Consider the following 22,905-nt stretch of genomic DNA (forward strand, 5'->3'; position numbering starts at 1 on the left):
GTACCCATTGAATCATTTCTTCCTTTCTATTAACTTTTTGTCCTGATTTCTGCCGGCAGCCTCGACGATGACTGAAATTGCCGTCGGAATCGCGGCGAATAGGTGCTGGGGAATTAATGAACACCGACAACTCGCTGTCAATTAAGTCAGCGAACTACGTATACAAATAAGAATCACCCAATCCTGAATCGTTCTCTGACAAACGCTGGTAACGCATTAGTAGTTGGTAACAGTTCAAAACCAGTTCAATTTGAACTTCATTCACGTGCAGCTGAACCACCGTCGTTAATGATTAAAGTTACAATTTAATATTCAGCCGCACTCAGTCTACGCCTGCTTCGTAACGTGCCTTAGTCCATAGTACGTGTAGTTATTATTTTCAGCAGCGTGATGCCAGATTGGAAATACCTTACAGAAATTTATGGACCTAATAGGAGGCTAAAAGAATATTTATTTTGAACCGAGTAGAGCTGGATTTTTTTAATGTAATAGTATTTTCAATAACAAAAACTCTGCTCAAAATCAGCAATAATTTTTCAGAATGATTAAAACTTGTTGAGTATCTCTGGAATCGTCCCCGACTTTCATACTACATAAAAAGAGGTGAATAGTTATGGCCATAGATGATATTCTGTTATCTTTTTTGTAGTGAACAGTAAAATTTGTAGTTCAATTTTAGTCAGTTTTATTTCATCAATTTTCATTAATTTCTTTTATTGTTTAACTTTGGCGTCAGCGCTTTCAAAAATGTTTCCTCGTATTGTTGTGGTATACACATATTACAGATGAAAAGAGAAGAAACGAAGACAGAAACTTGAAATGAATATATTGCACTATTCACTCTATTCTTTTTTTTGAGTTGTTAAATTAAACAACTAAATTATGCTATATTGAATTATTTTGTAGTGAAAGACAGAAAGAAGCATAGCTCAAATGCGCTGCACAAATACGTTATATTAACTATAACTATACTCGCTCTCTCTAGAATGACCTATTGACGATCAAAGCATTTATTTGTGCTTTGCGCAATTCTCAAACAAATTCATTTATTTTCCAGAGGACAAAAGACAAAGATCTGTCATCGTTGATTACAAAAATACCTTCTGTTTGTATAAATTACTGGAGAGCAATAAGCCTGGTTGTAGGCACTAAATTGAAATAATATATTTCAATAAACAGGAATATCTGACAAGGAAATTAGATTCTGGAGTTCAGCGCAGAACAATTAGGGAAAACCTTAATTAAGAGATTTCGTAACGTGGAACTCAAAGAACATTGTCTGCATCTCCTCACGGACATGAAAGAACCATTTGTCATCGATGAATGGGTTTTATTAAATGGGAAGGGAAATTTCAACTACCAGGAACGTATACACTTTGTTGATTGCTATGAGAAATAATAATAAATCACTTTTTCTATGGTTGCCACACATTAGGTTATTTTTGTTGTGTTTTCTATGACATTTTGACACTTTTAAATCAAATTTTAACGTTATGAACGATAAATGGAAAAAGAGATACTAACGTTTCAACTGTTCCAAATATTTATTTGAAGCAATTGTTTAAAAAAATTTTATGGGTGTTTTTCAATTTATTTGGTACTAATATCAGTAACATTGCTAAAAAAAACAAGAAATTGTGCATGAAGAACAAATGCACTAATAACATTTAGACATATGTTAGCTGGTATGTCTAGATCTACACGAACAAACTACAACGTAACGAATTATTAATTCTATTTTTAATTTTTCCAAATACCAACAAATTCATTTTATTCAAAACTGTTGTTGCCACATCGATGACAAAAATATACTTAGTTTTTTAGTATTTTTGTGCATAATATGAATTTCTTTCATCTTTAATTATTTTTAGTTAATTAACAAATAAATTTTCTTCTAAAATGTTAAACAGGCAAGAATGACGTTTGAAGCTAGAGAAAAAAATCTCCTTTCCTTTGTGCATTTTTCTTACTCTATTCGCTTATTTCAAATACAATGACAAGTTGGTAACATTTTTTGTGAAAATATCGGATACCGCTCGGGAAAATGGTTGCTTTATGTCGTGACAAACTGCCGTTAGTTAATTTTGACGTGGTTATAAATAACAGAAAAATAAATCGCATGAAAATCTGATGTGTGACTGGAATAAATGCAACAAATCAATATGTTTTATAATATAGAGTTGTCATGTATTGTGTAATTGATCGAATTACACAAAACAAAAACAATTTTTGAATTTACATACTGATATTTTTAAAATGTTTGGGAATTTGTTATTGTCACTGTCATTTGCTGACACATAACTTTTTTAAGGAAAAGTAAATAGAAGTTGGTGAAATATTGTGTTGCATTAAGACCTGAGTTTAATAGGTATTCTGGTATTCGAATAATAGGAACTTTTCTGTTTTATTAACCTTTGTATTATTTTAAAAATTAAAAACTTTTTTGTTAAAACAATTTTTAGCTGTCTGTTCTTATTAAGGTTTTTTTAAATCAAAGCAAAAGATGTTAAATTTTAAACAGAATGATCTTTTCATATTTCAATAAAGACATACGGACTACAACTGCAACCAATAAAATTTAATTTTTTGAACAAAGGACTATTTAAATAGTTTTCTTTAAAATGTAGTTTGCGGTTTTAGCTTTAACTGTATTCAAAATAAATAGTAATAAAAACAACAATGAATACAGCTCTTGTGACAAATTTTTATTGTTGCGAAAAAAGTTTTGGAGAAAAATTTTATCTTCCTCATGTTTTTCATTTAATATTGTAAACAATAAAAATATACCAATTTTACTGAGTTGTACAGATATAAATGTAGTTATTTGAATTTTATATCTATTGCTTTAGCGATATTTTAATTTAGAAATTTTGTTTGTATTTCGACATTTTTGGAACACAATTTTGTCAAACTGCAACACGCAGGACGCGACATTCCCGCTGATAATTTTCCCTTAAACGACTTTTTGCGCATTTCGGTGTCCCACAGTTCGAATTTCTATTTTCGACTCGACAAAACCACACACACACACACACACACAAAGCGCTCAAAATACATACCAGACTCCTCAGATCCCACACCTGTCACTCGGACCCTACCGACGGGCTCACCGTCCGTAAGGACCTCGCAAGGACTGCGGTAGGACCACGGGGGAACGCCGACACAGAGCGCAACTGTTTATCCTCAGATCTGCCGCTGTAACCACGGTAACGGTAATGTGACACCTCGTGGCGGCTGAGCGCCGCTGCCGTCGCGACGCCGCCGTCGTCGGCTCACCCAACGGGCTGCCAAGAGAGACTGGATCACGGCGGCGGTGCCGCCGAGGGCCGCGATCGGCGGTGACGGCGCTCAGGCGCGCGAGCGTCGCGGCGCAACGGGGGCTGGAAAATCGGAGGAAATCGAAATTGTTATTCATCGGCCAGGAGCACCGGCATAATTTTCGAAAGGATCCGCGGTAATTGGGCTTTTTAATTTTATTTGTCTATCCGCAAAAGCCGGTATTCCCCCCGAATAAGCCAGCTGTGAAAGTGGCCGGTTAAATTATTTTTTTTACGGTTAAATGGGTTGTCACAACTAGAGACTCATCTTTTGGGAGAAAAATTTTGTATTTCTATATTAGCCTCAGCAACTTGGAAAATTTAAGATTTTAAAATTTTATCATACTTTTGAATTTTTAAATTCTCAATTCCACGACAAAAGATGTCTTTATACCTTTACCAAAGACCTGTCTTGAGCCGCAAAATGAAAAATGCGACACTGCAAGGGTCTGAAGCAGAAAATATAATTTTTGACCCCACTTTCGAATTTACAAAAATTATCATTTACTTAAGCCATAGTTTTCGTTTAAATTTAATTAAATAAACCCTTCCAATCTATCCAAGACGACATCCTGTGGATCCTCGAAACTACAAAGACGTGTGAGGCCAAAAGATCCGAGGATAGGAGTTTGACCTCGATTTCGTGTCTCGTGCAGCGAGAAGCTGAGGAGTCGGTCTTGCGGAGTCTGCATAGACAGCGTTCGTACGTCGACTCATGGCAAGTACAAGTGCATTCTATAAATAAAGAAACAGTGAAAAAAATAAATGACTTCTAAACATTTGTTCATTAATAATACAGGATCATAAAAAAAAATGAGACCAGACCAAGTTGCCAAGTTGATGTTTTGCCCCATAATTTTTTTCTAACCTCAAAAAACAGCTTGAAACTAAGAAACCCAACAATATCAACCCTTAAACCGTATAACCCTATATTTTCATAACTCAATAACCTTGAGTCTCGAAATTTATACACACCCTGTATATTAACTTTTCGTCTAACGAACTGGGCAGTGTATTTATAATGGAAGCACTGTTATATTTGTGTATTTATTGGTATTGATTTTTTTCCGAACATCTTTGTTCGGTCCATGTGTAATTGTTTTTATAACGACAGATCTGGAATTTGGAGGATTTTCCGCTGCAAATCGCATTAAAAAGGGAATTATGCGTCGCCTTGTACGTTGCCAGCCTACAAATTGGGGCGGCTAACGAAGTGAAATATCACAACATCCCCTTAATTTGGGAATGGGACCGATGAGCATGTCGAGTAAAATAAACTCACACAGGCCAGCTGGTGTAATTCGATCCCGTCCGCGAAAGCAGAACCGACTTTTTCGGGGAGCACAATTTCATTCGTCAGACGTAAAATTAAATACAAACAGACTTTATTTGTTTCTATAACCGTTTTCTTTGTAAGCAATTTATTTTACTTGTTCCGAATCTCATCAAAGCACGATCTACTTTCACTGGAACGTCCTGGCGCGAGCTTTGCGACCCTCTAAATTATTCACGGGCTGAACGGAGGCCCGCGGAACGTTTTATCTTGCAGCGGATATATTTGATTATAATAAGAGCCGTTTAAAACATTTATTATACTGAAAGCACACCTCGGTTTAAGTCAATTTTTGACGGATCGTGATGTATCATGCATAATTTAAAAATCACGTTGGGGCCCCCGGAGATCCTGCAAAGTGTGGGAGAGCGGCGGAAATCAAATTTGCAAAAGCCGGTTGAAGTTAAACGCTGTTTCCATCTTTTATTGAAGTAGACGTTATTCGTCTCTTTAAATTTTATTGTATCCCCAAATTCTTTTTTTTGAACGATTCCATCATTATTCCAAAGCAGTTAAAAATTTCTACTCTATTATTTAATCGAATTCAATTTTAGTTCATTCAGCAGGGTGAAAATTCGGTTAGAGGATGAACAAATGTACAGGGTGTCCGCTAAAGAACGGGCCAAACTTTACCATTAGATTTTACGACGAAAATTAATGAGGAAATGTTGCTCATAAACGCTTAGGTTTCGAGATACAAGGTGTTGAAATTGAAAAAAAAAACATTTTCTTAAATATTGTTCGATTACTTGAGGGTTTTTTAGGATGGAAAATTTAAATTGCCAAAACTTTTTTGTGTTGCCGTGCATTTCGCTTTGGGCTGGGAAAATCTTTTCTCTCAAATCTTGTGCTTGAAAAAGGTATACGTTGTTAATGTCTCTAAAGTCAACCGTTTTCAACAAAAAGGCATTTAAATTGTTGAATTTCTAGCATCACTTTTTATAAATTTAAAACTTATTTTGGAGTTGAATATACCTTTTGAAAGCGATTATGAAATCTAAACTTGTTTAACTCGTAGCCAAATGAAGTGAAAAAAAGGTAATAAGTCCTTTATTATATCACGAGTTCATAGAATTTTGCAAACTACCAAATTGATTTTATTTGACACCCACTGCGGGGTTAACTCATCTAAACGCCCTTCAAAGGGATCGAGAATAAAACGGATTTTTATGCAGCCTCCCTTTATGGGGAGACTGCTCTTTACAAAAGGTACATAATAACCTTTCGACATTGTTAACAAAACTCCCGGCGGATTGCACTGACGGCTATATCATCGTTCTCTCGAATTCCTTTTTTATGCGTTGGAAACATCAGCGAAAAGGAATTTTAGTGCTTGAAAACTAGAGCGCGAGAAACCGCCTTATAAGCATCCGAAGTGGACGGGGGGAAAAGTCGCAATAGCAGGGGTGGTTCACGCGAAATTTCCACCGCTTTTGTTCCTAATGCTACAGATATTGAAAATAAAAACTACGTTCTCCTTTTAATTTATTTTTCCTTGTTCTTTTTTGAGAATTATTTACTTACTTGTCCTAATTTTTGTATAATTGATTGTGAAAATGAAAGTTTTGCAAATAATTGGTTATATCAGTGCGATATAATCAGTGTTAGCCTTATGCACTTTTGACCTGTACTGTACGGCACGTCCTGAACCATTTGTCAGCACATTTTATATCATCTATGCAGTGCTGCAGGAGCTCAGCCATCAGGAATAAATTTTATGGTCCCACATTTCTTGCAATGGGGTTTTATTACACTTTTATGGCTACATTTTTTTTACTTGGACACATCTTTTGAGGACGTTAGCAAAATCTGATTATTTCCTCAAGAAAACATTCTAATCCATATGTAACAGTAAGTACCATGCAAAAAATCATATTATTTTATACTCTATAAAAGTCAAGAGTGTTTCGACAACAATCATAGTTGTGTTACTATAAAAATAATTGTTATAAATCCAAATAAGCAGGTATTTTCGTCCTTTATATCAAAGGCCGTGCCTACGGAAGTTTACTGCTGTGTGAAATCGGGCGCTAGGTGTAAATTAATTCAAATTGCATAATAAGTGACGGCAGCATTAACTTTAATTATTTCAATTATTAATTATTATTGTAATTAGTGAGCTAAATGTGTAACAGTCTCATTATTAATTGCCGCACAATAAAATTTAATGAAAACGCTCTCAATTACTTTCCAGCTTATTAAAATTCGCTCTACAGCCTGTGAACGTTATTTACTAAAAATGATAATTGTTAGAAGTTGTACAAATTCAAAAATTTCCTTACGAATGTCTGATGTTTTGGATATATTTTTAGTAAAGGGCAACAATGAATTTAAAATTTTTGTAGATGTTGTTTGCTGACGAACGAATGAAATTCGGTAATAAATATTTGCTACATGATTTGATTCTACTATAAAACCAAAAGTAATTTCTGCAAAATTTTTACGACAAAACCTTTACTACTTCCTGTATTTGGTGCCTATTTCGGTCCAGATCGTAACAGTCATATCTACAATTGTTACATAAGCATCTATAACATTTTTCTTTCTTTCTAGGCGTTTATCAAATGGTATTACAAATATAGCAGACCATGCTCAACTTTTTTCCATCTAGACATTTCGCTGAAACAGTGCCCAGAAATATAACACACCATTTTCAGGAAAACGATCCACGTGGCAACGGTTCGTTAAAAAAAAGGCCAAAACTCCGGCATTATTTTCTTGCCCATTCATTCCTTATTTCGTTTAAAACACTGTTATCGTATTCCTCCTTTTAAAAATATCCAGTTTCCTCTCGAGTAGCCAGTGTTTCAGCACGGCGCTTTGCTGGTTTAGGTTTTCGAAGGGACAGCGATAAGTGTTTTCTTTTCTGCGCACACGAACGCTCGATTTGTCAAGGATGTGCTGGGAGTCCTATTGAGAACCCAACGAGATGAAAAAATAATAGTAATATCGGTCCGCGGTCGAGTATTGCTGGTTTTACAATTTTTTCGTAATAATTATTTGAAAAAAGAGCTGTTGAGCTCGGAGTTTTCACTCCATTTCCCCTAGCGACGCCGGAATATCTATAAAAGGAAGGATGCCACATGTTTCGCACAAAAAATGATATAAAGCGGGGTTAGTTATAGGTATAATATTTTTAAATTAAATGATTTTTTTGTATAACACTATAGTAGATTTTAGAAGGCATTATTTCCTTGCCTTTAATTATAAATTCTGAGTGTCTCACATTCTTCACTTAAAGACCAAGAAGTCAAACAAAAGTAGGTACTAAATGAATAGAAAAAGTACAAATTTAAATTCAGAAGATGGGTGAATTTTTGAACTGAAGCTTGACGCAAAGTTGAATTTAAATTTCTTTTCATCCTTAATTATAAATTCTAGGAACCCACACCCATATTGTTAAAGTGGCAAGTTAATTAGCACGCGAATGAGAAAAGTAAATTTTTAAATTCAGAAGACGGTTAAATTTTGTAACTGAAGTTAGCGGAGGAGCAGCGGAGTTGCTAAGAAATTTCTTCTCCTCCTTAATTATACATTCTGGGAACCCCCCACCGGAATCAGTGTGAGCCACTTCCAGGGCTCGGGCTGGTAATACGGAGGAAGTAATAGTTTGCATGAAAAGGCATTCGCGGAACTATAACAAAGCAAATTAATGGCTGTGCGCAACCGTTAACACCGCTCGCTGCCTTATTGATATACTTATACAAGTCCCCATTGTTTCGCGCATAACAAACTGACAAGTTCAGCGGTGTCTCGCAGATCTGATTGAAATTCAGCGAGAGTAAAATAATGTCGTGTCTTACACGGGCGGCGAGGGGGTCCGGGGGGGTCGCTGTCATGTTCGATAGCTGAAGATTGATGCTCCTTATGGGGCGAACCGCGTCGTTCCGGTCTCCAGAAGGATGCGCCCTCGCGTCGCGGTGCATTTATATCGGGGCGGGCGGTGCCCCAGTTACATTTTTTATGATTGCGGGTGTAGCGGCCCATCGCGCCATTTGCATAAAATAATTGGCCGCGTCTGCCCAAATTGTTGCAAATTAATGTTTCCCGTAAAAGTTGTTCGGCGCAGTGATTGAAAGCGTCAGCATTAATAATAACGTAATCAGCATCAACAAAAATGCAAAATCTGCTAAAGAAACGTATCATATAATCCCAAGGTTCGTCGAATAAATAAATTATGAAAGCTTCACTGGTCTTTCTCGCGGTTTTAGTCGCTGCCTAACCTCGACCACGAGTGACACGTTTGATTTTGGGCTATTGAGCACTTGTGTATTGGCCTGTACTACATTTAATGCGACAATAATAAAAGCCAAGGCTTTTAATGATCTGTGGATGATCTGGGTTGACGTTCAATCGCACGGCCTGATGGTTCCGCAAAATCGATGTCATATGCTACTCTGGCTTAGGCTCAACGCTACATTGAGAAGAGAATGGGACATGAAAACCCTAAATTTCTTAAAAATGTTCATTATTCTATAATTTCGAGGATAGCATTCCAACGCTCACTCAACCGCTCGCCGGTTTAATCTCCCTCTCTGAAACGAAGTTTCACGTCGGATCCGAACAAAAACTTTAGTGGAATCTCTCACTGTGCAACGCGAGCAATAAAACCCCGCACGGCCCTTTCCGTCACCGCCTCAGTTGGATGTAAATAGTGCCATAACCGGGAAAAATAATGTTGTTTTACAGTGCATCTGTAAGGAGAGATTTCTGCTGTCACAATAGACCTCCGTTTACTGCCACTTACTAAGATTCTGTTCCGGAATGACGTTATAACTTGCATCGGAAATGATATTACATAACGGCGTATTCCCCGCGACGACGTTTCATTTGGGTCGCGCGATGCCTCTCATCGCGAAGATGGTTGGAATAAAGCGTCTCGCGCTCGCTATTCTTAATGTGTCCAGACGTCGTTCTGTGGTTTAGCGCAAAAAGTAAAACCCTAATAAAGGCGATCGTATCCTCAGCAAGTAAATGGGGACTGAAATTCAATTACAAAAGTAAGGTTTATTTTAAAATTCCATGAAGTATACCACACGGTTCTCATTTGGACCTTTGTTATTTTCTTAACTTAACTTCTTAACTTTGAAATCACATAAATTGTATTGTACATATTTCCAAATCTTTTGTGGCTCAAGAACCTCAATTTTTTTATACATTGCGTTTGTCGGGTCCCATCTGGAATTGGCGAGTTTGGTTTAGAATCTCCAATATGCCACATATATCGACGGAATCGAGAAAATCGAGAGAAAATTCATTCAGTGACTTGACGAGCAAGATAAGATTGTAATTTAAAAGTGTAGTAACTGTAAAAGTTTTCTGAAATTTGACATTGATGGAAAGAACTAAAACTTTTATTAATGATCGAGGTTATTTGCGCTGTTTCCTTTAACAACACTCTATCTAGATGCGTCTCAGGTCTCCATATGAAATTTTAAGGGGAATCTAATGTTTACAGACTTTTTCAGTATAAATCCAATATTGGCCTTCGCACCCTCAGGCAACTGATATCATCTTTACGGCTTGGAGAATTGTAAAGCCCATTGCTCACGAGCCAATATTTGGTATTTCAAACTGAGCCTAGGTGCCAACTTACGAATCTTTTGCAATTTTTGAGTTTTGATATACAAATTGCAAGATATACATACTTGAAGAAATAATTCAAACTATAAGGAATATATAATATACCTGTTATACTATAGGTATTTTCTTTCTTATAGAAAAGGAAGCAATCAAAATATCCTTAATTAATTTCCGCACATTTTACAAACAAATATGTACTTTTGTAAATTCAGAATTTTTCGTACTACCTTGTGCTCTATTTTTATTAAAATAAATGTAAGTATTATATTTAGGCCTCGAGCGTTTCGCGAAATATTACAGCCGAGATACGGCTCCTCAGATGTAGGTATTTCAGGAAATTGAAAAAGTTTATTTAAAAGCTGATTTGCTTGTATTTATTTGCACGCACGAGAAACGAACGCCTTTTTGTCCTGCACCTTTTCTAAATATTTGGAGGCTGCGCGTAATTTTATTTTTCAAATATTTGATGAAAGAATAAAATATAATAAGGACGTGATATGTAGATACAGCATGTCTGCAGTATAAGTACAAATGGACATGCAATGTCCTGTGTAAGTTTTATAACCTGATAATTACAGGTAGGAAGCTATCTGGGTATTTTTTCCAATTAGTGGAGTCAAAATAGATTTTGACTTCGAGAAAATTACTGGAAGAGAGAACTTTTTATTTTTCGTTTTGTAAAGTTATCAGAAACAACATATAAAAAGTTATCAACTGTAGAGTGTACGCTAAATTATTTATTTAACAAATTAGTTGCAAAATATATTAAAAAATATAATTTAAAAAAAATTAACTGCGCCATTCGAAAGAATAGGAAATTTTACATAAAAAAATGTTAATAAAGTTTTTTATAAAATGCGAATTGAAGGCTGTAGAATTTTTTTTCTAACGTACGAAAAATGAGACGGACGGTATAGCTCTCGAAGAGCGCGCGGCCCCGAGCGCGCTACACTAAATTTGTTATAACTTTTGATTTAATTGATCAAATCGACCTCACAAAAATTTAAATGAAAGAAAATTCATCCGGCTATTAAAATTTTATGTCTTTAAACTTGAGAAGAAAAAAAAATATATAGTACGTATACAAAGTTACGTCATTCTATAATTTTGTACAATAATAATAAAATAGCTGTCATTCTTTTAATTTTTAAAATATATTTCTGTAACTTTCACAGATTACTCTTCAAATGACAATTGAAAAAGTGAGCGATATGGAAAAAATCTTAAAAATTTAATTTGGAAAATATTCAGCCCAACATATTCGATAATTTAAAAAAATCAAAATTTTACTTTGTAGGCCATACTTTATAGATCAAAAACTATAGTTGTAAACGTGATATTGAAACTTTATGAGAGCACTTTTTCGATAATAATTGTTAAGTAAATTGTTTAAAATAGTCAGCCATATTGGATCAGCCATTTTGAATTTTCATTTTCCGACTTCATATTCTTGTTCAGCGACATCGAAAACCCCTAAATTATCAATTTGAAAGAATTCGATTTAAAATTCATTGAATTATTTTAAATGTTCTTAAAAAAATTATTTATTATTGTTTAAACAATTAAAAAACAATTAGCGTACAAAAATAAGTTTATAACTTTTTTCTATTACTTATCTCCAAGTAATTTCAAAAAGTTTTAGGAAAATCGATGCTTCCCATAATTATTTCGAAATAATGCGTAATTTTAAGCTATCTTGACTCCACTTAAATGGAATTTATTCCAACAATTCGATTGGTGGAACCAGCACTATCGAAGTAAATTCGTTTTAATTTATCAGCGCAATTGAAATGATTTTTCTTCTTGAAACAACCCAAGTCGATATTCAGAATACATACCTAGGAGTGGCCAATACTTTTTTCGCATTTACAAACAACTTTCGAGTCAACAATATTATTCTCGGCGTTCCCGAAATCCCAAACAAAATCAGGACTCGTTTCTCAGGACCCTTTCAGAGCAGAAAATAAACAAGTTGAGACGTAATTCCCCACCGCCGTAGACCCCAAATATTTGTAACTCGATAGGTCATAAGTGAATGTGGAGTGGTGTAAATTGATCCGGCGGAATATTCGGAAGAGTGTGCGGATCGAGATTCGGGCGTTATATGGAGCGGAACGATGGGTCGCCCCCCCCTCCCTTTTCCAAGCCTTTCGATAAAGCCAGCCACTTCGACGGCTCGTCAATACGACATGACGTAGATGATGAAAAATGATAGTAAGAAAGCAAGCAGATATTTAATACGGGTCCATTAGAGTTCGGCTTATCTTCTGCCAGCCGCTTCCACAGAACGCCGCCACCGGACCCTCCCGATGATAGGAGGTTAGAAAACCTGCCCGAGACATCTAAATATTGGTTCTGTGTGGAGTGCCTCGAAAACATTAACGCGTGCGAGAGAAATCTTTGTCAGGGTCCTATCAACAACGTACTTTATAGTACAGTTCTATCATACCCCATTATAGTTGGCTAGAGAAAAAAATCTACACTGATAAAAATTGTGGAACTTCACATATGTATTCTTAAAAGTCATACACGAAAAATGTAAAAAAATTGAACATACCCATACACAGCATATATTTTCTTTTTGCAATGCATTCTTTCCTTCTGCGTTGTTCAGAAGGCGTGTTTAGATTCATTTGTGACGTAATAATGTAATACGGCACCATTTAAGACCTATTTTGCTTATTGTTTTACTTACACTACATTTTGTTTTCATTTTAATGATTTAATAATAATAATTTCATGATTCCTCCTCAAAATTCACTTTGGCGTAGGAACTAGGGCAAAATTTTCAACCAGAAAAATATTACGCGAATATTAGATATCGTCGTTAAGAACTTTAAAATTTCGGTGTTGCTGAAAATGAAGTTTGATTTGTTTTTCAAAGGAAAAAGACCTCTTCCTTTTATTCGAACACTTTTTTAGTCTGAAATAAACGTCACAGTTGTCTAAGACTGTTAGTTTCACAAAAAATATAGGAATTTTTTATGGAAATACAAATTTAAGTAATTATGAATGTTATTATGAAAAGTTCCAAAATTTTTATATAGAAGTAGTTTTATTGTGAAGTAAGCGTCTTTTATTCACAAAGAATACTAGGTAGTCATGTAGAGAATCTATTAAACTGAATTCCTAAACATTAAACCAATTTCTAATACTACGAGGAGTTGTTAAATCTGCTTTCCACTCCTAACCGGAGCTATTCCAGAATAAATTAATAAATTTCTCGTTGTAGTACGAGTTGTTCGAAATTTCAAACATTCCGAAAGCCCTCTACAGTCACTATTTCGTTGAAAACTCCAAAATGCAATGTAAGTGTATGATTCTCGTTTCTAAAATGTAGTACTTTGCGTAATGAAAATTATTTTATAGTTTTCAACAAACCTTTACGACAGCACAATTACTCGGAAAATCATCTAACAGCTCTTTTCATTTCCCTTCAAAGTAAATGTTAAATGCAAATGTTTTATTGTTATTATTTTCTGCATAAAATATGTCCCGATTTTAATAAAACCAAGTGCAATCATCTCGTTGCAACGAAAACTGTTCTAAACTGCTGTTTATTGGTGTCACCCCTGAAAAATTAATGTAAAAATAAATATAGACATGACTTATGAAAAAATATCGTCGTCCACCCCCCAACACAATCATTTCCAACATCATGAAGCAGGTATAAACCTGCCCCTACCTCGTTGTAAGCCGTTCGTCCTTATAACCATATGACTCTCCGTGTCAGAGCAATAAAACATATATTTGCAGAGCGCCATAAAATATGTGTTCTCTTGCCCTAATTTGGGCCTTCCCGCGGCTCCTCTGCGGTTATAAAATCGGGCCCCACTATCGCGGTTGTTGACAATAAAACGCAGGGTTTATTTATGGAAATTCACCTGATCGCGTATGGCTCGTGGTTTTTATCCCCGCTCAAGCGAAACACTTTAATTTCATTCAGTTTCAAGAAATAATTTTTAACCAACGGACTGAGGTTCTTATCAATATAAATAAAGTAGCTGTGATTAACTCTTCAGAGCTTTACTTTTCTCATCTTACACTGATATTGTCCTGTGAGATGCTACGAGTCACTCAGAAAATCGTCAATGTTTCGAATTCAGGACTAGAAATCGTCTGTAAACTGATCCTAAAACCGTCGGTTGAAAATTGAAATTTTTATCTGTTTTGAATCCAACCATCGAAATTGTCCATGGAGGTGTTCCAAACACACCCAGAGAGAGAGAGAGAGAGAGAGACAGAGAGCAGACGACGTCCAGAAAGCTCGATGCTGTTGACAGAGCGACCGCTGAGGACGTCGCGGGACACTAAAAAAATCGACTAAGTTTCGAATTTTTCCGAGAAACTCCAAGCTACTTTACAAAGTTAAGTTAAAACGAGATGTGTTTTAACGTAATCTTGATCTTATTGTTTTAGTAATTTTTAATTTAACCAAAATTTGATTCCGCACATTATATAAAATTACTGTTTTAAACAAAATTACCGGTCGCTTGGCTTGTAATCATTTACGGGTTTGCAAAGTCGTATCAGTTCTTATCCAGCCGCCGCGGATTCAAATTCCGCCGCCGCTCCCGACAGAACAAAACAAGCGGCAAAAAACCTTCCGGCCTGCGACGTAGTAATCTCGTTAGCCCGATGGCGCTCATATTATCGCTGTTCTTTATGTGTAGAGCTGTTTTAGCGCCGAACAGATTATTGGCGCGCCCGTTTCTACCTCTATTTGCGATACCGTACCGATGTTTTATTCCCAGTCGCAGCCATCTGATCGCGCCGTCTCTTTAAGGTTATGTTTTATTGATGGCCCGCCGCGATATTTCTTTTTCCGAGTGACACTCATTATTTTAAGTCCCGGAATATCGCCGATGAATGTATTTCGTCTAACACGAAATAATTTAGTTGAGGAAATGTTGAAATATTGTTATAAACTGTACTTATGTTTTTTTTTTTAATATTCATATATTTGCTTCGACAGCTTGCTGTTACCCAGCTCATTGATAGTATTTACTGCGTTCAAAATTTTCGGTCTTAGGTCATTAGATTGTTCTTTGTTAACATTCTCTTCCAGTATCGCCCATAGAAAAAACTACATGGGGGTTAAATCAGGATTTCCAGATGCCCATTTGTTTAGAATAGTTATTATAACACGTTTTTCAATATTTTCATTTCAAAGGAAATGTTGATGACCCTGTACAATGCAGTACTTGCTGTAAGCAATAATACTCATTAGATTTTACATATAGTACAGTCATTGAAGCTGAAAATCAGCTGCAACCTCCGAATTCTTTGAAACTGCATGGATTTGCATGAAAATTTAGAATAGTTCAAAAGTGATATAAGCCCGGTTGACGCTTTTGTTTTTTAAGCATTTTATTGATAAAAACCTTGTTCAAGCACAAAGATTAAATAATGTTCCATGTTCTCGAACATGTTTTATGATATATTTGATCTTTTCGACCCTTTATTTAACCCTTAACAACTACCCCTATGCAAAAAATTATGATAAAAAATTATTTTTTAAAGATTTGGAATGATTAAATCGTGCAATTATTTAAAATAAAAGTTACCTTATAGCTAATAAAATGATTTTTCCCTTTCAACCCCTAAAAATACAGGGGTATATTGACAAAAATTATAAAAAATTACTTTTTAAAAGCTTGGAATGCTTTAACGGTGCAATTATTTATAATAAAAATTTCCTCATTGCTTATGAAATAATTTGTATCATATAACACTTTTCAACCCTTATAAATCACCCCTGTGCTAAAAAAATAATAAAAAATTACGTTTTAAATCTTGGAATGCTATAATTGTGCAATAATTTAAAAGAAAAATTCCCTTATACTGTTTATGAAAGAATATTATACTTTTGCCATTTTCAACTCTTATAAACTACCCTTTTACCAATATTAATGTAAAATATTTTTATTATAATCGATTTTTAAATATAATCAATCATAAAAAAATTGCTACGCTGCATATAAATAATCACACTCATTTTTTTTACTTATTTTATTTGTATAATATAATATACATATAATATATAAAAATGAGAAAACCTATTTTGCTCCGAAAAAATGTCATTGGTTTTTTTTACCATAACTCAGTTAATTTTGAAGCTATAGTATTCTACAAAAAAGCATTTTAAAGATAATTTCAAAAGCTGTAAGATCGTTTGCTTATAAAACCTTTTAAGTTCTTCGTTTTTTAAAGGGAAAGGATCAAAGGGCTCGAGACAGGTCGTTTTTTCATTAAAATGGATATTTCAAGCGGCGATATCTCCTTTATTTTTTATGCTATAGGAATAAAAAAAGCAAAATATTTGTTGCAAAAAAAGCTACATTTTTGTTGTCTATTATTTTTTACGTATCTTTCATAGTTTCAGAGTTATTATATAAATAAGGCAGTTTTTTTTTTGAATAATGAAAAATACGTTTTCAACTTTTACCGTACATTATAAAAAAATACGCATTCTGAACCGATCTAACTTCAGGATCGTATGAAAAACACTAAAACAAAACTAATTGTAAAGGGTCTACGATTAATTTTAATTCTGATGGAAATGGTACAGCGTTTACTGCTCATTTTTCCTTAAAAATATGAGCAACACATCTGTTTTTGACGATAACTCCTTCAATTTTGCTCTAATTAACTTTTATAAGCTCATTTTGAAGGTCTTTTTGAGTACTACAAAAAACTCCAGGAGCGTTATACACGTAAAATTAATCCTTTTTCCGTTATTTGACGTTGAATACATCGATTCGAGTATCCCCCCAAAACAAATCCCCTTCCACTAACCATATTTCGCTTTGTATAGGACGTACTACACTCTTTAAAAAACGATTTTGTTTGTTTATTTATAAGCTACATTTTTGTTCAGTACATTGTTTTTAATAAAATGCGTAGTTTTTGAGTTATTCGCAAAAAATACTTTGAAAAGTTTTTTTGTTCACTCAAAATTCTAAGTTTTCAATCGTGAATAACTAAAAAACTATTGATTTCTCGAAAAAATTCTTCGAATATTTTTGGCTCAAAATTTTATTCAATTTCCAGCGTTATTTTTGAAAAAAAAAATTCCATCCCCGAGAAGGGGTGTCAATCCCCAACAGGCTGGAAGCGTCAATCGGCGCTATGTCACTAATATTCATTGACCTTTTCTCTAACTATCTGCCAAATTTCAAGTCTATCGGTTCAGTTTCAAAGAATTCGGAGGTGAAAAGCTTCAATGACTGTACTTACTTAATATGTCTAAATACAGATTTCATTTTATATTTTTGTCGCCGATTCCATAATGTCTTCTTTTCGCATTTTAGCTACTTCTAACTTCACATCAGGTATTTAATTTAAACTTGACTCCTCTGTAGGACATGTAACGCACATCTCACCTCGAATTCGCATCGAACTTCTAAAACCAATTTGTACAGCAAAATTTATAGCACACTTCGCTGTTAACAAGAAAGTATCTCTACAATTTCATCTTGTTCGCTTAACGTGAACTGTTACAAATCAAACCGACAATTTTCTCGATTGCCCGTAGGTACTTTGAAATTAAATTACAATATGTTGAAAATTGCTCGTCTTTACAAACTATTTAGAACTGTAATTTAAAATATACGGTTTAATGTCGGCACTTCTATAGCCTGTATTACCATTAGTTAAAGGATGTTAGGTATCCGAAACTATAAAAGAATTTACTGTGACCCGATCTAAGGAGACTGAGGAATCCCTTTGCGAATAAGCAGAATTAATTAGGACTTCTCCCAGGACGAATACCGAGTAATCCTATAAAATATTATTCATTAAAATTCTGCAATAGATTTAAGTGCTAATTCCCCAGTCAAGCTTTCAATTATGGGAAACAAGAAGAACGAGGCCCTTTGCGTTAGGCGCTGGAGAACAGCTTGCCAGATCTGTTTCGATTTCGGCTTTTAAGCTGAATTTAATTTTTCATTGCGAAGAGGGAAGTTCGCCCTCGATGCGTGATGAGTGACTGTCACAGGGAGCGATTCCTGCCCACTTTTTTAATTTCAACGCACAGATTTCGATTACGTTGATTTTCGATTGATTTCCCATGTTTTCAAAATTTTTACGATTGTAATTTTTTCTTTCAAATGATTAATACCTCGCGAAGGTGTTTTGTAAACCTCATTTTTTAAAACCACCCATAAAAAAATAGAGGAGTGTTAGACCTGACGACTTTCCGGGCCGAGTAGGTCGTGCCATAGCTTCGACTTGAACATATATCCGCCACCGACTGACTCACGATAAAACGGACTGGATTTTCGGTATCTACGTGCTCAAGTTAGTCTAGAAACGAATTTTGAACGGAATCCAGAAAATTTTTTTTTATTTTCAAAAATCGAAAGGAAATATTGGAAATGGAAATATTTACGTTTTCACCAATAATGCCAAACTTCCGATTGAAAAAATCATATAATCCGAACGGGAAAATATACCGCATCGCGGTTTGTGCCATTCGATAGATCCATCCTTCTACTATTAGGAAAAAAATCAGCGTCACCGAGAACGACCCGAAAAATTTTTTACGAGGTGGAATCGGAGAAGATGCGAGGAGCGGACCGACCAAAATTTTTTTCAAAATGTTTTTGTTGAACCTTAAATGTTTTTCTCTCTCGACGTACTCTTATGGGATAGTGATCGACGAAAAAATAATCACACCCCTCAGATTCAACGAGAAAAGTTGAAAATTTTCGATTTTTTCCCATATCAGAAACCTTCCGATAAATTATACGCTCTATATCTATACAACCAGTCATCGCAGCGCGACGATGTTTTCATCGTTTGATAGCTTGTTCTTTTCTGCGTCTTTTCATATAAAATTTAAATCGCTAGGATATCTGGTGGCGGAGCTATGGACGAGAGAAAGCGACGAAACACGCAAAAAACGCCATAGCTTCGACTTGAACATATCTCCGCCACCGACCGACTCACGATAAAACGGACTGGGTTTTCGGAATCTACGTGCTCAAATTAGTCTAGAAACGAAGTTTGAACGGAATCCAGAAAAATTTTTTTTTTTCAAAAATTGAAAGGGGGTACGGAAATATTTACGTTTTCGCCAATAATGCCAAACTTCCGATTGAAAAAATCATAAAATCCGAACGGGAAAAGGTACGGCATCGCGGTTTGTGCCATTCGATAGATCCATCCTTCTACTATTAGGAAAAAAATCAGCGTCACCGAGAACGACCCGGAAAATTTTTTACGAGGTGGAATCGGAGAAGATGCGAGGAGCGGACCGACCAAAATTTTTTTTTGAATCTTAAATGTTTTTCTCTCTCGACGTACTCTTATGGGATAGGGATCGACGAAAAAATAATCACACCCCTCAGATTCAACGAGTAGTGCTCTACTGTACTGACAAACCGACTTTCATCCGTCCAAAGAACGAAAAAGGTTCTGTCTGCATTTACTACAATTAAACTATAAAATTAAGTCTGTTTTCAATGAGACGCTCACGTAAATACTCCAAATTGTGAATTTCAAATTCAAATTCAATTCCGGGCTAACCTGCCGTATGGAATTTCGTGGATTTAATTGGAAATACTGTAACAGTTTAGCTGTATTATCATTGTTTCTTGCCCTTCTGTCAATTATTTGACTTTTACAAACAGAAAATGCATCTTTATTTCGTCGCAAGGTCGCCTTCAATCTTGCAAAGGTTCTATGATCAGGCATGAGGCGCTCTGTGTACCTTTGTCGATATAACTCTACAGCTCTTCTTGATTTTTTTTGTGACTCGCCGTAAATTAGCAACATATCAACCTTTTCTGAATGAGAAAAAGCACAAAAGTTATATGTTTGATGTTCGTATTGAGCAATAACAAGTATTTTGTGCATTTATGCACTTTAAACAACGAACATTCAATTATTTTCCAACGGCTACTTGATCCTTCCACCGCTAATGTGATTTTTAGGTGGTATTTCTATTTACAGCAAAAAAAAATGTAAAAGCAGATTTTCTTCGTCATGGTATTTGCGTACTCTGTACTTTTAACTATTGCTAACTGTTTCACATATAATTTTTGCATATTGGAATATTTTCACAAATTGAAAAACATTGTAAACTTTTTATATATAAACTTGTAATTATTGATCTTCATATAACTAGATACAATGTTTGTTTTATATTGATGCCATCAAAAACATTGTCCGCACACTCGTAATTATTAACATTGCCATTCCGCAAACCAACTTCAATAACATGAAAACGCTAATCTCCTTTTACATAAATTTCCATGCCGCTTTAATTGTATTAGTTTCGGAAAATTATCACTCTAATCCTCGCATAATCGCCACCGGCCATGATCGGGTGCGTCACAAACTTCCAATACAACAGAAAAGCTGTCGCCTACGAAATGGCGCACGCGCCTGGGTAAATCAGCTCGGCCTGCCAAAGTAAACTAATTCCGTTATTAAATAACTTCGGCCGGCATTAAAAAGGACAATGCTTTAGTACGCCCACCGGGATAATCCTGTTTCACATATAATAATGATAAACCTCACTCCGCCAAGCAAAGACCGCACAAAGAAAATAATAACAGGGGGATTAAACAAATCATAAAAAGAAACAGCGTAATTCTCGGGATGGGCAGGTCGCTAATATTACTGTTATTAGCGCGATGTCTGCGTATGGGTTTGTGAAATCGCCTTATTAAACAACACAGCACAAAATGTCAACGTACACTGAAAGAAATGTCTCCTACGAAACGATTCAATTGTTCCAAAGTTAAAAGAACATGATAAAACGCTTAATACGAAGCAATAAAACGTAAATTGCTGGCTTCAATGAGGAAAATGGATCTCATACATCATTTTTAATCAAGCTACTCCTGCAACAAAGAAAGATTTCTTACACTGGTATCTTAAATAACTAGGTATCCCGGGATTTGTAATACAATATTGTAAACAAACTTCTATTGGTATTGTGTTTAATGCAGAAGCAACTAAGTTTGGCCTAAAGTGGTCTACACTGAACACACATTATTTTTTTCTTCATATAATCCATAATGTTACTCTAAATATGGAGGGAGAATGTCTACTTGTTCTTTTCTTCTCTAAACTTAGCTTCTGCGAATACATTTTAATGAGTTGTTATTTCAATGTATAGTTGATGAAATATCAAAGGCATATGTACAGAAATATTTGTATATTCAGTACAAATTCGTTCCTGATCCTTTTTGCTAAACCCTATTGTCTCTATTTCGTAATTACTTGATACATTTTAGGTAAATAATGTCTGAAACCAAAATGGATTAGCTGAGTATGTCAATATCACGTCTGTTATGAACTGCTTGCTGCAATCGATAATTTCTGACGCACTTTGATAAAAATAGCGAAACACAAATAACGACAACTTTCTTACAAGTTTCGAAGCGCAGATAATCACTGAAAGTCGCTATAGATTGTACTGCATAATCGTAATTTTAATAATACAAACTTTTAAGATACAGTCAAAAAGCCGTTGATGAGTTCGCTGGAAAAATTACGACGCACTGAAAATTCCCTTTGAAATAAATTCCTGAAAAGATGTTTTGATTTATGATGAGATCTCTGGCTAATAACTCAAAGAGGATTTATGTGAAAAGGGTTTTTGTCCGGACGCGGGCACAGGGTGGCTGATCTGATCTGCGTTATAATATGCCTGTTTGACTTCCAGATAAATAGGTTAGGTAATCTAGCATCTCTCCGACCTGGTCTTTTTCTGCAAAAAAAAGCTGCATAATTTTACTCGGCACAGGCGAGCAATAATTTATCGCCACCTTCTTTGCGAGGACAGAAATATTCTCGTTAGAAGAGAGATTATTTACAGAGACAGGCAGTTTTTTGTTTGTGAATAGACTAATATTTTTTCCTCAAAGATCAATTACAAAATTACAAAACAAAAACTAGGGATGAAAAATCAAAAGCTTTATTTTAACAATTCAGCTACAAAAAAAGAGGAAGAAAGAGTACATTTGTACTCTCAAAACCTTTAGACAACGTTTGTGATGTCTTAATTGTCAATGCTACTCCTTGCCTACTATAGTACGATCGTATACGATGCAAAGTAGAGCAAAAAATTCTTTTATCAAAGGAAAATCGTGTCATCATTTTTAGGAGGCGTAAGATGAACCGTTTCAAATTTAAAATGAAATTGAATGTAAAATCTGAAATACCGCCGCATACGCACTGTGTTCTGGTACTAGCTGTAGTCGGCCAGGTGCATCGAGTGTACGAAGTGGTCGGTTATACGTCAAATACTAACCTGGCGAGCTTGATCGTAGAGCAGGGAACAATAAACAGTGGCGCGTACAGAGGTGAAATGTAGTACTTATGTGGAATTTAAATAACGAATTGGATTTATAATAAATTACATTTAAAACAAATAGTTTATGAGAATAAAGGGATTTTTGTAGGAACAGGGTTCCAGACGTGAACTGATCTCTTCATCGCACCCCATTACGATTCTTATTTTTTTATAAGGAGAACGAAGTTTCAAAGCAAAAACCTTGTATAACAGATATACTATAAATATTTACAGAATGAAAACAAAATATAAATCCTATGATATGATTCTATCAAATGAAAACACTAACAACAATTCTCTACCAATCTCAACAAAATAAGTTATTTTTCTATCAAACAAGAAATGTTAACAAATTATAAACA

Source organism: Anoplophora glabripennis, unplaced genomic scaffold (genome assembly GCF_000390285.2).
Source record: "Anoplophora glabripennis isolate ALB-LARVAE unplaced genomic scaffold, Agla_2.0 scaffold5, whole genome shotgun sequence".
Classification (NCBI taxonomy): Eukaryota; Metazoa; Arthropoda; class Insecta; order Coleoptera; family Cerambycidae; genus Anoplophora; species Anoplophora glabripennis.